Consider the following 13,965-nt stretch of genomic DNA (forward strand, 5'->3'; position numbering starts at 1 on the left):
GTTGTTGGATTTGGTTTGCTAATATTTTGTTGAGGATATTTGCATCTATGTTCATCAGGGGCATTGCCCTGTAGTTCTTGTTTTTGGTAGTGTCTTTATCTGGTTTTATTATCAGGGTAATACTGGCTTCATAGAATGAATTTGGAAGTTTTTCTTTCTCTTCTAGGTTTTGGAATAGTTTGAAATAATAGGTATTAACTCTTTAAATGTTTGGTGAACACCTGTGAAGCTGTCTGGTCCTGGACTTTGACTGTTGAGTTTTTTGATTACTGATTCAATATCATTGCTGGTAATCAGTCTGTTCAAATTTTCTATTTCTTCCTGATTCAGTTTTGGGAGGTTATGTTTCTAGGAATTTATTAATTTTTTCTACATTGTCCAAATTGTTGACCTATAATTTTTCATAATATTTTCTTACAGTCCTTTGTATTTCTGTGGTGTTGGTTGTTATTTCTCCTCTTTCTGATTTTGAGTCCTCTCTCCATCTCCCTTTCCTTCCCTCCTTCTCTCTCTCTCTCTCCGTCTCTCTTTTGATAAGTCTGGCTAGAGGTTTATCAATTTTGTTGATCTTTCAAATAATCAGCTCCTGGTTTCATAGATCTGTCCTGTTGGTATTTTTTGTTTTTTTGTGTTTTAGTTTCTATTTATTTATTTTTATTTTCATTTACTTTTGTTCTAATCTTTATTATTTCCTTCCTTCTACTGGTTTTGGGTTTTATTTTTTCTTTTATAGCTCCATTAGGTGTAAGGTTAGGTTGTTTGAGATTTTTCTTGCTTCTTGGAGTAGGCCTGTATTGCTGTAAACTTCCCTCTTAGAACAGCTTTTGCTGCATCCCAAGGATTTTAAACTATTGTGTTTTCATTTATACTTGTCTCCATGTACTTTTTGATTTCCTATTTAATTTCTTGGCTAACTTATTCATTGTTTAGTAGCATGTTATTTAACCTCCATATGTTTTCTTATGCTTGATTTCTAATTTCATATTGTGGTCAGAAAAGATGTATGGTATGACTTCAATCTTTTAAAATTTGTTGAGACTTGTTTTGTGGCTTACCATATGATCTATTCTGGAGAATGTTCCGTGTGTGTGTAAAGAATGTGTATTCTGCTATTTTAGGATGAAATGTTCTGAGTATATGTATTAAATATATCTGGTCCAGAGTGTCATTCAAAGCCACTGTTTCCTTATTGATATTCTGTGTAGATGATCTTTCTACTGATGTAATTGAAGTGTTCAAGTCCTCTACTATCAATTACTTCTGTGATGTTTGGTAAAAGCTGCTTTCTAAATTTGGGTGCTCCCATATTAGGTGCATATATATTTACAATTATATCTTCTTATTGGATTGTTCCCTTTATGATTATGCAGTATCTTTCTTTGTCTCTTGTTATAGTCTTTGTTTTATAGCCTATTTTGTCTGATATAAGTATTGCTATCCTGGCTTTCTTTTCAATTCTATTTGCATGGTAAATGTTTTCCCTTCTCTTCACTTTATTTATTTATTTATTTATTTATTTATTTATTTATTTATTTATTTAAAGATTCTATTTATTTATTCATGAGAGAGAGAGAGAGAGGGAGGCAGAGACACAGGCAGAGGGAGAAGCAGGCTCCATGCAGGGAGCCCCACGTGGGACTCGATCGCGGGTCTCCAGGATACACCTTGGGCTGCAAGCAGCGCTAAACCGCTGGCCACAGGGGCTGCCCCCTTCTCTTCACTTTCAATTTGCATATGTCTTTAGGTCTGAAATGGATCTCTTGTAGGCAGCATACAGATGGGTCTTACTTTTTTATCCATTCTGTCATCCTATGTCTTTTGTTTGGAGCCTTTAGTCCATTTACATTCAAAGTAATTATTGATAGGTATGTACTGTTTGCCATTTTGTTACTTGTCTCGTGGTTATTTCTGAGTTCTTCTCTATTACTTCTCTTGCTCTCTTGCCTCACAGTTTCCTGGCTTTCTTTAGTGATGTACTTGGATTCCTTTTGTTTTTTGCATCTCTATCACTTTTTTTTTTTTTTTTTTTTTTGTGGTTACCATTGGTTTATAGATAACATCTTATGGGTATAACAGTCTATATTAAGTTGATGTTGGGGGCTAAAAGTTTGCATCCATTCTTTATTCTTCTCTTCCCCATATTTTTTGAATATCTTGACTAATTTTTATAGATATACTTAATGTTACTGCTTTTGTGATTTTTACTTTTCTTACTCCCATTTATGGTCTTTAAAGAGTCTCTTTTGTCATTTCTTGTAGGGCTGGTTTACTGGTCATGAGTTTCTGTAACTTTTGTTTGTCTGGGAAACTCTATTTCTCCTTTAATTTTAATTGATAGCCTTGCTGGATACAGTTTTCTTGGTTGCAGGTTATTTTTCTTTCAGCACTTCAGATATATCATGCCAGTGCCTTTTGGTTTCTGCTAAAAAATCAACTAATAGCCTTATGAGGTTTCCATTGTATATAATTATTTTCTCTTGCTGCTTTTAAAATTCCTTCTCTATCACTATTTCTTGCCATTTTAATTACTACATGTCTTGGTTTGGACCTCCTTGGGTTAATTTTGTTGGGTGCTCTCTGTGCCTTCTGGCTCTGGATTTCTGTTTCCTTCTCCAGTTTCAGGAAATTTTCAGCGATTATTTTTTCAAATAAATGTTCTGCCCACTTTTCTCTCTCTTCTTCTGGGTCCCCCTATGATGCAAATGCTTGTTGGTGTTGCTAGAGTTTCTTTAATCTATATTCATTTATTATTATTTTTCTCTCTCTCCTATTCAGCTTGATTACTTTCCATTATTTTGTCTTCCAGGTTGCTAATCTATCTTCTGCTTCCTCTCATCTACAATTTGTTTCCTCTAGAGTATTATTAACTTCAATTATTGAGTTCTTCATCCATGATTAGCTCTTTTTTATGTTTTAGGTCTGTTTGTTGAAGGTCTCACTGAGGTCTCTCATAGTTCTCTTGCTGTGATTTTGTCCTGTTATTTCATTTGGGACATATTTCTCTGCCTCCTCACTTTGTCTAACTCTATATGAGTGTTTCTATATGTTTAGAAAGTCAGCTATGTCTTCTGCTCTTGAAAGCACTGGCCTTATGAGGAAGAGGTCCTGTACTGCCCTGCAGTGCAATGTGTCCTGTTCACCAGAAGTTGGTGCTTCATGAATGTTTCCTATATGTGTGGTATTTGCCCTACTGTTGTGGCTCAGAAGCTTTTGCTTTCAGTCCAGTTGTCTGCAATGGCTCTCTGTTTATTGTGTGCAGGGTTTGGTCCCTGTACTGTTTTTTTAGTGGGCCAGTCTGGGGTTTGAGTTGAGTCAGACCAGGCATTTGCCATAGATGCAGTAGCACTAAACTGCAGAGTGCTTTCCCTGTGTTGTCCACCAAGAAGCTTTCATTGGTGGGCAAGGCCCACAGTCAGATCAGATACCTGCTCCAGCCCACTGCTGGGTCTGCAATCAAGTTGTATGTGTGGTTATCTTCTCCTGTCCCTGGGGCAGGAGTAACTTTATAGAGTAATGCTGGTCCCTGTTGGGGCTGCTTGCACACTGCCAGGCCTATGGCACTATTTTGGATGGGCTTCAGCCAAAGGCATATTAAAGGGAGCAAGGTATGTGGGGCCAGCAAGGTCCATGTTGGTCTGCTGCAGGACAGGACCTGCAGCTACTTGAGAAAACTCTTGGTGAGGCCTGCCAGGTTGGAGGGGGAAGGTCCACAGAAGAATGTGGGGGTGGGGCACAACATTAACAAGCTAGGTAGAGTGTTGGTACTGCACAGGTTCCTGCAGGTGTCTGTGTATCTAGGCTGGGAAGCAGGGACTGCAAATAGCACCTGCCAGCTCTTTTCTTCTTAGAGAAGTCTCCCAAAGAATCCTGTCCCTCCAGCACATGTTCTGAGATTAGTAAATAAATCTCCTTCCTATATACCCGAGGTATTTTTCAAACTGCTCCTTCTATGTTATATCTCAGTGAAGCTATTTGTTATTCTGCCTCTTTGAGGGCAGGGAATTGGTTTTCTCTCACCCTCCTGGCTCAGAGTTGAGTCTGATGATTTTAAGTTTCAGGTATTAATCCCCACTGATCATAAAAACTAGCAGCGGCAAAAAAAAAAAAAAAAAAAAAAAAACTAGCAAAGTTAGGCCTTTCTGGTTTTGAAAGCCAAGTGTTCTGGGGATTCATCTTCCCCATGCCTGGGATGCCTGGGGCATCTCTCCTCTCTATGCTCACCATGTCCTTCCTTCCTGTGGACAGTTCTGTGTGTCAATTTGACTCCAGACCAGGTCTCCACCCCTCCTACCCTCTTCAATGTGGCTCTTCTCTACATCTAGCTGTGGAGAGTCTGTTCTTCCTGTTTTGGGGTCATTTTCTGGGTTATTTACACTGATGTGGGTGTTATCTGGTTGTATCAGTGGGACAAACTGAGCTTAGGATCTTCCTACTCTGTTATCTTCTCAAGAAACCTCCCATTTTAACTTTTTAAAAATATATTATATGCTTGTTTCCAGGTATGAAAGAAAAGAGTCATCTTTTTCTTCTCAGATTTGCTCTCCTTTCAGACATATTCCAGCAATGACGTTTTAAGTAACTATATACATTGACAGTCCTTACCTGATCTCCAAGCTGCTACAAACCATGTCACTTGAGGGACACTTTCCTTCGCAAAGGAATCTTCATTAGCTAAGTTATTTGCTAATTTTTAGAAGTTTGTGTCCCTGCTTCACTAAGATCTTCTTGAGGGCAATGACTGAATCCTATAGTAGAGTGACTAACTCATTTACTGAAAAATCATTATGTGCCTGGCACTATTCTAAGGGAATTATATCTCATTTTACAGATGAGCAGATGGAGGCTTATACAGAAGTTAAAGAGTCAAATATCCACATCAAGTGAGTGGCAGGTAGGATTTGAATACAGGCAGTCTGATCACAGGGTTGATGCTCCATTCAGAAGCTCCCTCTTCCTACACAGATGGCCAACCAAAAAACATTTATTAAATCCATGGTAGGATGTTTATTTTATTTTATTTTATTATTTTATTTTTTTAAAGATTTTATTTATTTATTCATGATAGTCACAGAGAGAGAGAGAGAGAGAGAGAGAGAGAGGCAGAGACACAGGCAGAGGGAGAAGCAGGCTCCATGCAGGGAGCCCGACGTGGGATTCGATCCCGGGTCTCCAGGATCGTGCCCTGGGCCAAAGGCAGGTGCCAAACCGCTGCACCACCCAGGGATCCCCGGATATTTATTTTAATATACATTAGGCTCACCTGTTTCCATCTCATAATCAAGTTAGAATTAAGTGTCCATGATCTTGTAAAAAATGGTTTTCAGGTTATTTAGTTCAATCAAGGTAAAAAAATTTCCCCTTTTTGCGTGATTAGATAACTAAATGCCTTTTAGGAAAAGAAAAGGGAAATAATTCTATTGCCTAGAATTTGATTTTAGGAATTGTATTTTTTTTTGAGCCTGAGCAGAATTTTACATTCTTTTCTTTACTATATACAAAATTACAAAGTAGTATTTAGTTGGTGCAAAAAAACGGCAATATGAGATTTAAAGACACTGGTCATATCTCCTTCAACTCTTTCTCCAGTGCCAGAGTAACCCATGTTAACATGCCACTGTCTATACCCTTCCTTTCTGAGCTCACAATAGGGTCAAAACATATACATTTCTATAATTTTCTGTTTTCATTGAACAGAAATATAATTTCTTCAATTACATACATAAAGATCTAATTTGCTTTTAAAATAGCAGTATAATTTTCCATTGTATAAATGTACTGATTCAAGTGTTCCTTTACTGATGAACATTAAGATTGTTTATAGCTCCTCTGGCCTCTTTGCTATTAAGTAATAAGCTTATGAAAAGTAAATCTGCTGGTCAAAGTACATGTATATTTTAAAATAGATTTGCCAGATCCTAATACCAAAATTATAGCTAAAACTGCAAATGTAGACTTTTTTTTTTACTTTTCTTTTTGAATTCAGACAATATTGTCTTTCTGAGGTTGAAGTGTTTAAATCTCCACTTAAATATTTTCTCTGTCTCCTATAATCAGAATAAAATTCATAAGAAACTCAGATGATAAGCTTGATAGAAATGTAGGGTATAAAAGAGGATCCTTAAATTTGCTTTCACTTTCATTCCAAAGAGAAACGAATTTAGAAGAAAATAGATCCAGGTTATGCTGTGTTATGAGGGGTTTGTGACAGGTTAGCTTATGACCTTAGGCTCCTTCTAGACTAAAGCTCATGGCTCAGAAAATAGGGCAAAAAAGTTGTCTTTATGGTCCTTGTGCAAAGATACTTTTTATTTTAACTAAATTATTCCTCACTCTTATCTACTAAGAAGGTGAATACCCAACTCTCTTTAGCAATTCTATACATTGTTGTGTAATGTTTGAGACTATCTCACACAATGGACCTGTTGTCACATTCAGACTATCCTTGTGATAATGCCTGATCCCTTGAACTCTCATCTTAGTTATTCCAAAAACTGTCTGCCAGAAGTCTTGTATGACTATCTTTTTCTGATTCTAAGTACTTCCCATGTCAAAGAAATAATATACGAGACATTTGGCTGTCCAAGCTCTGCCATCTGGGGAAGAGTTTCTCTTAATTTAACCAGACTCTATGTTTGTAGAACTGACAAATCTGCACATTCAGGATGGGACAGAAAGTTTATTCTAATTAATTCTTAATCTTGTAAAAATATAAATATTGAAACCAGTACTGCAAAATGGTGATATACAGAACTGAATTTGAAACTCAGCTTCTCCTTGTAGTAGTTGGCGGACTTGGCCAGGTTAATTGATTCCTCCAAGCTTTAGTTTATTCATGTATAACATTTGGCTATAATACCCATCTCTCAGAGTGATGAAAAACAGATCAGGTTGCAAAAAAAGAAAAAATAGATAAATTAAACTATATTAAAATTAAGAACTTCTGTGCATCAAACTGCACAGTCAATAGTGTGAAAAAGCAACCCACAGATTGGAGAAAATATTTGCAAATCATATACCTGACAGAGAATTAATTACCAGAATATATAAAGAACTCTTATAACTCAACAATAAGACAATGCAATTAAAATTGTGCAAAGTACTTGAATAGACATTGCTTCAAAGAAGATATACAAATTGCCAACAGACACATGAAAAGGTCCTCATCGCTAATCATTACAGAAATGCAAATCAAAACCACAAAACCACTGATGCCATCTCATACTTGTTAGGATGGCTAGTATGAAAAAAAAAACACAGAAAATAAAAGATGTTGGTAAGAAAATGGAAAAATTGGAACCCTTGTGCACTATTTGTGGGAACTTAAAATGGTACATCTGCAATGAAAAAAAGTATAACAGTTCCTCAAAAAAAATGTAAATTAGATGTACCATATGATTCAGCAACTATGCTCCTGGGTATATATTAAAAAGAGGTGAAAGCAGGATCTCGAGGAGATAATTCTTACACCCATATTCATAGTAACGTTATTCATAATAGCCAAAAGGTGAAAATGACACAAGTATCCATCCATAGATGGATCGATAAATAAAATTTGGTATATATACACAATGGAATATTATTCAGCCTTGAAAAGGAAGGAAATTTTGACCCATGCTACAACACTGATGAATCTTGAAGAAATTTTGCTAAGTGAAGTTAGTTGGTCACAAAAAGACAAATACTATGTGATTCCACTTTATGAGGTATCTAGAGTAGTCAAATTCATACAAAAAGTAGAATGGTGACAGTCAGGGGCTGGGGAAGGGGGAAAGGAAAGGAAGTTTAATGGGTATAGGGTTTCCGTTTTCTGAAATGAAAAGAATTCTGTAGATGGACGGTGGTAATTGTTACACAACAACATGAATGTACCTAATACCACTTAACTGTACACATGAAATGGTTAAGATAGTAAATTTTGTGTTATGCATATTTTCCAATTAAGAAAACACTTAAAAAAGTATTTTATCACAATTATAAAAAAAATGAATAATGTATATATAGCAACTAGTGTGGTTTCTTGTTATAGTAAATGATCGATAAATAGTTATTACTAAGAACAGTGTTTAATCTCACTGGGTTTCTACTTTCCTCTAGCTTATTTTATCTTTAATTCATAAAAAATAAAAAACACTTTGTGTATGTCAGCTTTCAAACATACAGAAAAGGTGAAATAGTGCACCAGACATCTGTATATCCTTAACCAGGATTCAGTGAAATTAACATTTTCCCACATTTGATATGTGATATGTGTGTGCGTGCGATGAGAAAATTTAATTATGATCTAGTAAATTTAGTACATTTCAAGTATGTAAGATGAAACATTTTTGGCGGGAATATTTCGCCAGTGTTGACTTTATATTAGCTCCCAAAAGGCACATAAGGCAGGTTGTCCTTCCAAGAGTTTGCTCAGAAAGCATAGTCAAATGTTTGTGCTGTAAAGGATATAACATAATTGCCAAGCAAAGTGGAATAGCATGCGGGACAGAGCCTGCTCCTGACCAACCTTAGTCCAAATGGCTTTAACATTATTTTATCTTTGACTAAATCAGTATTTCATTGGGAATTTAAAAATAGAGATGAATTAGACTTCCTCCAAAGAGGCAAGTTAGATATTTATCAATTTTCAGAGTGAAGATTGGATGTAGTTGTCTCCTCCCGTGGTGGCATATGAGATTTGTTATTCACTTCTAAAATAACATATAGACTATATAAATGTTTAGCAATGATTTTAAAATGAAGTGAACTTCTTCGCAGATCCAGGGTTGATATCTATATATTTCTATATAGAAATTTTTCTATATTTTTCTAAATTGGGTTACAGTGATTACGATTTAAGGTAACAAAGTCTGAACCTGAAGAAAAGGAGGCTGGCTTTTTAAACCAAGAGAGGTGTAAACCACCTTCTTCTCTTGCTTTTCTCCCTTACCAGATCCCTCCAGAGCTACAGGACTCAAGTATTCTCCTTGGCTGGAAGAAGACCAAAGATGATTGTGTGAATCTCTCCTTCACTCTTTAGGGAATGCTCTTTCTTCCCCTTTTCTTCCATCTCACCTGTCTGGACAAAGAGGGCTTTTTATAAGCAACTAAACATTCCTGGGAACACATCTTGCTGGTTGACGTTCTTTCAACAATAAAGAATTACTCACAGTTGCTGAACATCAGGCATAGTGATGAGTCCTGAATCTACAGATAGATAAAAATACTGTCTCTGCCTTTCAGGAGCTTCTGGCACATTCCAAAATTATCTTTCCAACAGGAGTCAGATAACAGCTCAGGTATAAGAAAAATGATGATCTGTGGATGATCATGAGGTCTTACTAAGACAACAATCAGCTTTTCTTAAGAAGTGAACATAGATAAAGGTCAATTTAAAAAAGGACCTTTTCTGGATAATGAGATAGGGTTGAGCTGTTGCTAGATTGTGGATTTAGAATTCTGCTGGCATAATGGAACCTGACTCCCTTCCCAATAAGTTGCTATTACATTGGAGACCTGAAGATTGCTCAAGCTTTAATGATACTCTCAAAATCAATTTTACTGAAATTTAAAACATTTTCTATGATGATATTACTTTTAAAAATATATATTTAAAATATATTTTATGTTTATATATATATATATATATATACTTTTATTGTACATTCTTTTGCTGTAACATAACAGGGAAGTATCATTGTATATTACCTTTGATCCACTAATAAGCATTTCTTGCATTTTACTAGGATTTTCATTTTAACAATGACAGTGATTATCCTCCTTAAAGCTCATGACATTTGCCTTCATAGTTCCACATTCACTTTAGATGAAGAAATTGAAATAAGAGGCTAAATGAGTCTCTAATATCTCAAAGTTCATAGATGACTATATGCCATTTTCTTAAGCTTTTCTTTGTCTTGTCATACCATCTCTTCTATGATTTGATATATTGGAAATGATATGTGCATTTTTAAAAAAGATTTTATTTATTTATTCACGAGAGACATAGGCAGAGGGAGAAGCAGGCTCCATGCAGGGAGCCTGACGTGGGACTCCATCCCGGGATCCCAGGATCACTCACTGAGCCAAAGGCAGATGCTCAACTGCTGAGCTACCTAGGTGCCCCTGATATGTGCATTTTTGTTTTTCCATTCACTCCCACTTAGTAAGACTTCACTGACCCAGATTTTAAAAGAAAACACATGAGAAACATGATCTGAAAATTGTGAATTACAAAGTAAAAGTTTCATCCATGTTAATACCTCTTGCCATCAGGAAGAAATGAACGAATGACTTGTGGTCATCCACTGAAATAAAAGCCCTGGTCTGCCTTCTCAATTTTTATGTAAGTATTTCAACATTACTATCTACTTAAAATGAATGAACAACCACTTTTATAGCAGTTACTATGTGCCAGCTCTTGTTCTAACAACCTTATTAATACTACCATTGTAATGCTCACATCAGCTCAATGAACTAGGGACTATTACTGTTCTCATTTTTTTATAGATAAATGAAAGCAAAGACAACTTAAGTGACTTGCCCAGTGTTCTACAGTCAATAAGAGGCAGAGCCTGTGTGCTTGTATCTTGTGTCATTTCCTCACACAGCTTCACACGTCAGATACATGGCTGTCTATACTCTTGAACTCTCCACCATCTGGCCTAACTCAGAAGTGAGGTTGAGAGAGAATTAGGTATTAGTGACAGTTTGAAAGATATGCATTGCTCTAATTATTTTTATTCTTAGACCGAATTTCACACAAAAAAATGACTACTGAAAAAAAAAATTACTACTGAATCCTGACTCTATAAAATAACCTTCATTATTGTGTTTGATATCATGCCCATTATTTTTTTAAAACATTTTATTTATTTATTTATTCATGATAGAGAGAGAGAGAGAGAGAGAGGCAGAGACACAGGCAGAGGGAGAAGCAGGCTCCATGCCGGAAGCCGGACGTGGGATCCGATCCCAGGTCTCCAGGATCAGGCCTGGGGTGAAGGTGGTGCTAAACCAATGAGTCACCCAGGTTGCCCTATCATGCCCATTATTGATGAGTGCTATAAGAAACAGCCTCATAGGGGCACCTGTGGGGCTCAGTGCTTGAGCCTCTGCCTTTGGCTTAGGTTGTAACCCTGGGGTCCTGGGATTGAGTCCCATATCGGACTACTCCCCGCAGGGAGCCTGCTGCTCCCTCTGCCTGTGTCTCTGCCTGTCTCTCTGTGTCTCTTATGGATAAGTTAAAAAAAAAAAAAAAAAAAAAACTTAAAAAAAAAAAGAAAGAGCCTCATAAATCCATTATTGTATTTGACATGCAAATGCTACTAGGGACATCCTCCACTTGTATTTCTTAGTCCTGCCTTGTAAAATATGGAGTGAAAAATTTTTTTTAAAAGAAATGGATTTGCTTCCACTGAAAAAAATTTCCCATTTCAACCGTAATTTACAATTGGCCATATCTCTCTTTTCATTCATTCTGGTTACCAGGAATGGCATGCATATCCTAGTCAAATATATATCTTAGAGTCAAATATATTGCTTAATGCTAAAACATTTAAAAATAAATTTTACAATCTGTATTTTTCTATTTTCTAACTTGTACTTCTCTCCTTGTTATGTGTGGCTTCCTAGTTCAGTTTATCCTTTCTGTACTCCAGAGTTTTATTGACAATTTACCACCCTTTTGGATGTTGTAGGTAAGCTACCTCAAATCTCTCATGGAATGAGACAGATAAAATCTCATGTCCAGGGATGCAAAGAAACAAAGGGCATGGTCTCTGATCTCGTGAAGCTCAGACATGGTTGGGAATGTAGCACACACACAGGAACAAATTAGTAATGAAACTGAGCACACTGTGAGTTCCAAACAGGTGGTATAGATTGAAAATAAAATACTATTTCAGATTTGAACAAAGTCTCGGGCAGTTGGAAAAAATAAGAAGAAACAGAAACTAAATTGGCCATCGAAGAAAGGATAGAACTTCCGTAAAAGTAGTATAGGAAGGGAGTAAGACTTTTAGGGAAGGCAAGGGTCCTGAACTGAGATTTGGAAATGGAAATCTGGTTTATCCAAATGACAATGGACAGAAAAACATGGCAGGATATTGTCAATTGCCTGCTCTAACATCCATGCTCCTGCTCCATCTCAATTGCTGAAAACAAATTTTTATACCAGAGCAACGATATATTCCAGATAAAAATGGTTTTCTGTCTCCTCTCTTGAAACCAGGTTTATCTAAGTAATAAGTTGTTGGCAATGACATGCAAGCAGAAGAGTTGTGTCAATGCATAGGACTTTAGGAAAGCTTCAAAGAGAGGCAGTATGCCTTTTCTACTGCCTGGAAGGCCATAGGACAGATGGAGTGTGAGTGAGGACTGTAGACTCTGAGGACAAAGCTCACACACAGGAATAGTGGAGCAGAGAGCAGCATGTAGCCTGGGTCTCCAAGGCCTTTCTGTAGCTGCCCAACAGCCCTAGACAGAGACCATCTCCAGATTCCTTCACATGAGAGACCAAAACCTGGTGAGTTTAAAGGGCTATTTTCCATGTTGCTCTGACTCACATCTAAAAGCAGTTCCTCCTGGATAAAACCATTTGGCTCAGGTAGAGAATTCTGAATTCTCTATTATGAATAATGGAAAACCGTGGATTAGATGATGTCCCATTGGACAGCACATTTTTTTATACCTACATGGAGAGATCACTGTGGTGTTCTCCATGTCTGCTAGCCATGTAGGTAAGAGTAGGGCACTTTTAATTTAAGTGACTTCTTGCACCATCTTGCCTAATGAACTAGATTGGACTATATCAACATTGATCTACTCTACTTTTTATGCCTTCCATTGTGAGAACGTCAAACACAGTGAGAGCCTTCAGTCATGCTTATGGGATTTAACTGTGTATCCTTGTTACTGTGTCATTTGTGGGGTACACCCCCTTTTTAAAATTAAATATAACTCATTCTTACTGTGGCTTGTAGCATTCCTCCTCTTCTGGCCTCCTGGACTCTTCCCCTTCATCTCTTTTACCCGTGCCCCCTCCACCCAGTCTTGGTGGTGGTATATTAAAAAAAGAAAGAATGAAAGCACGCAAAATGAGTCAGTTTGGGGTCAGTGGTAAAGGGGGTTTATGTTGCAAACACATGTTTTAATAACAGTTGGCTGTAGTCACCTCTTGATGTGTCTGGCACCGAAAATAAAGGGAAAAAATACTACTACTGAACACAAGTGACAAAGAATGGAAAAGAAAAACAAAAAGAAAAACCATGGGTTAGAGCTAATACCCAGCAAACAAATATAGGCTTTGATTTATTACTAAATGAAATAAATTTGATTGTATATGAACTTTCAAGCAAAAGTTTCTAAGCTGTTATTTTTAGTTAACACTTGCATGAACTAGTTTTCTGAGTGAAATTACATTTTATACCAGTTACAAATGTAGAAATATATACCTCGTCTGTGTTTACTGTTACTATAAAAACACTTGATGAAAGGAGAGAAGACACATTTAGAATGATTTTTAAATGTGTTCAGTTTGGGTGTCTGGGGAGCTGTGTCAATTAGGCAGCAGACTCTTGGTTTTGGCTCAGGTCATGATCTCAGGGTCCTGGGATCCAGCCTGTGTCAGGCTCCACCCTCAGCAGGGAGTCTGTTTCTCCCTCTCCTTCTGCCCACCTCCCTTACGCCCCATTCATGTTCCCTCTCTCTCTCAAATAAATAAAATCATTTAAAAAATAGTATTAAATCTTGAATTGAAAAATCTAAATAAAGGTAATTATATCATCCCGCTATACAAAAAGTTGTTTACGAAACATAAGCATTACAATTTGTAACATATAAGATACTGAAAACTCACAGGAAAATCTAGATTTTCTTTTAAACCAAGAATGTAAACTATATCTAGATAAATATTATTTTTCCCTTTTCCAATTTTGCAAGCTGAGATTTATAATTAGTGTCTTAAAACATTTTTTCTGGTCTCTGCAT

The sequence above is a fragment of the Canis lupus genome, chromosome 34 (assembly GCF_048164855.1).
Source record: "Canis lupus baileyi chromosome 34, mCanLup2.hap1, whole genome shotgun sequence".
Classification (NCBI taxonomy): domain Eukaryota; kingdom Metazoa; phylum Chordata; class Mammalia; order Carnivora; family Canidae; genus Canis; species Canis lupus.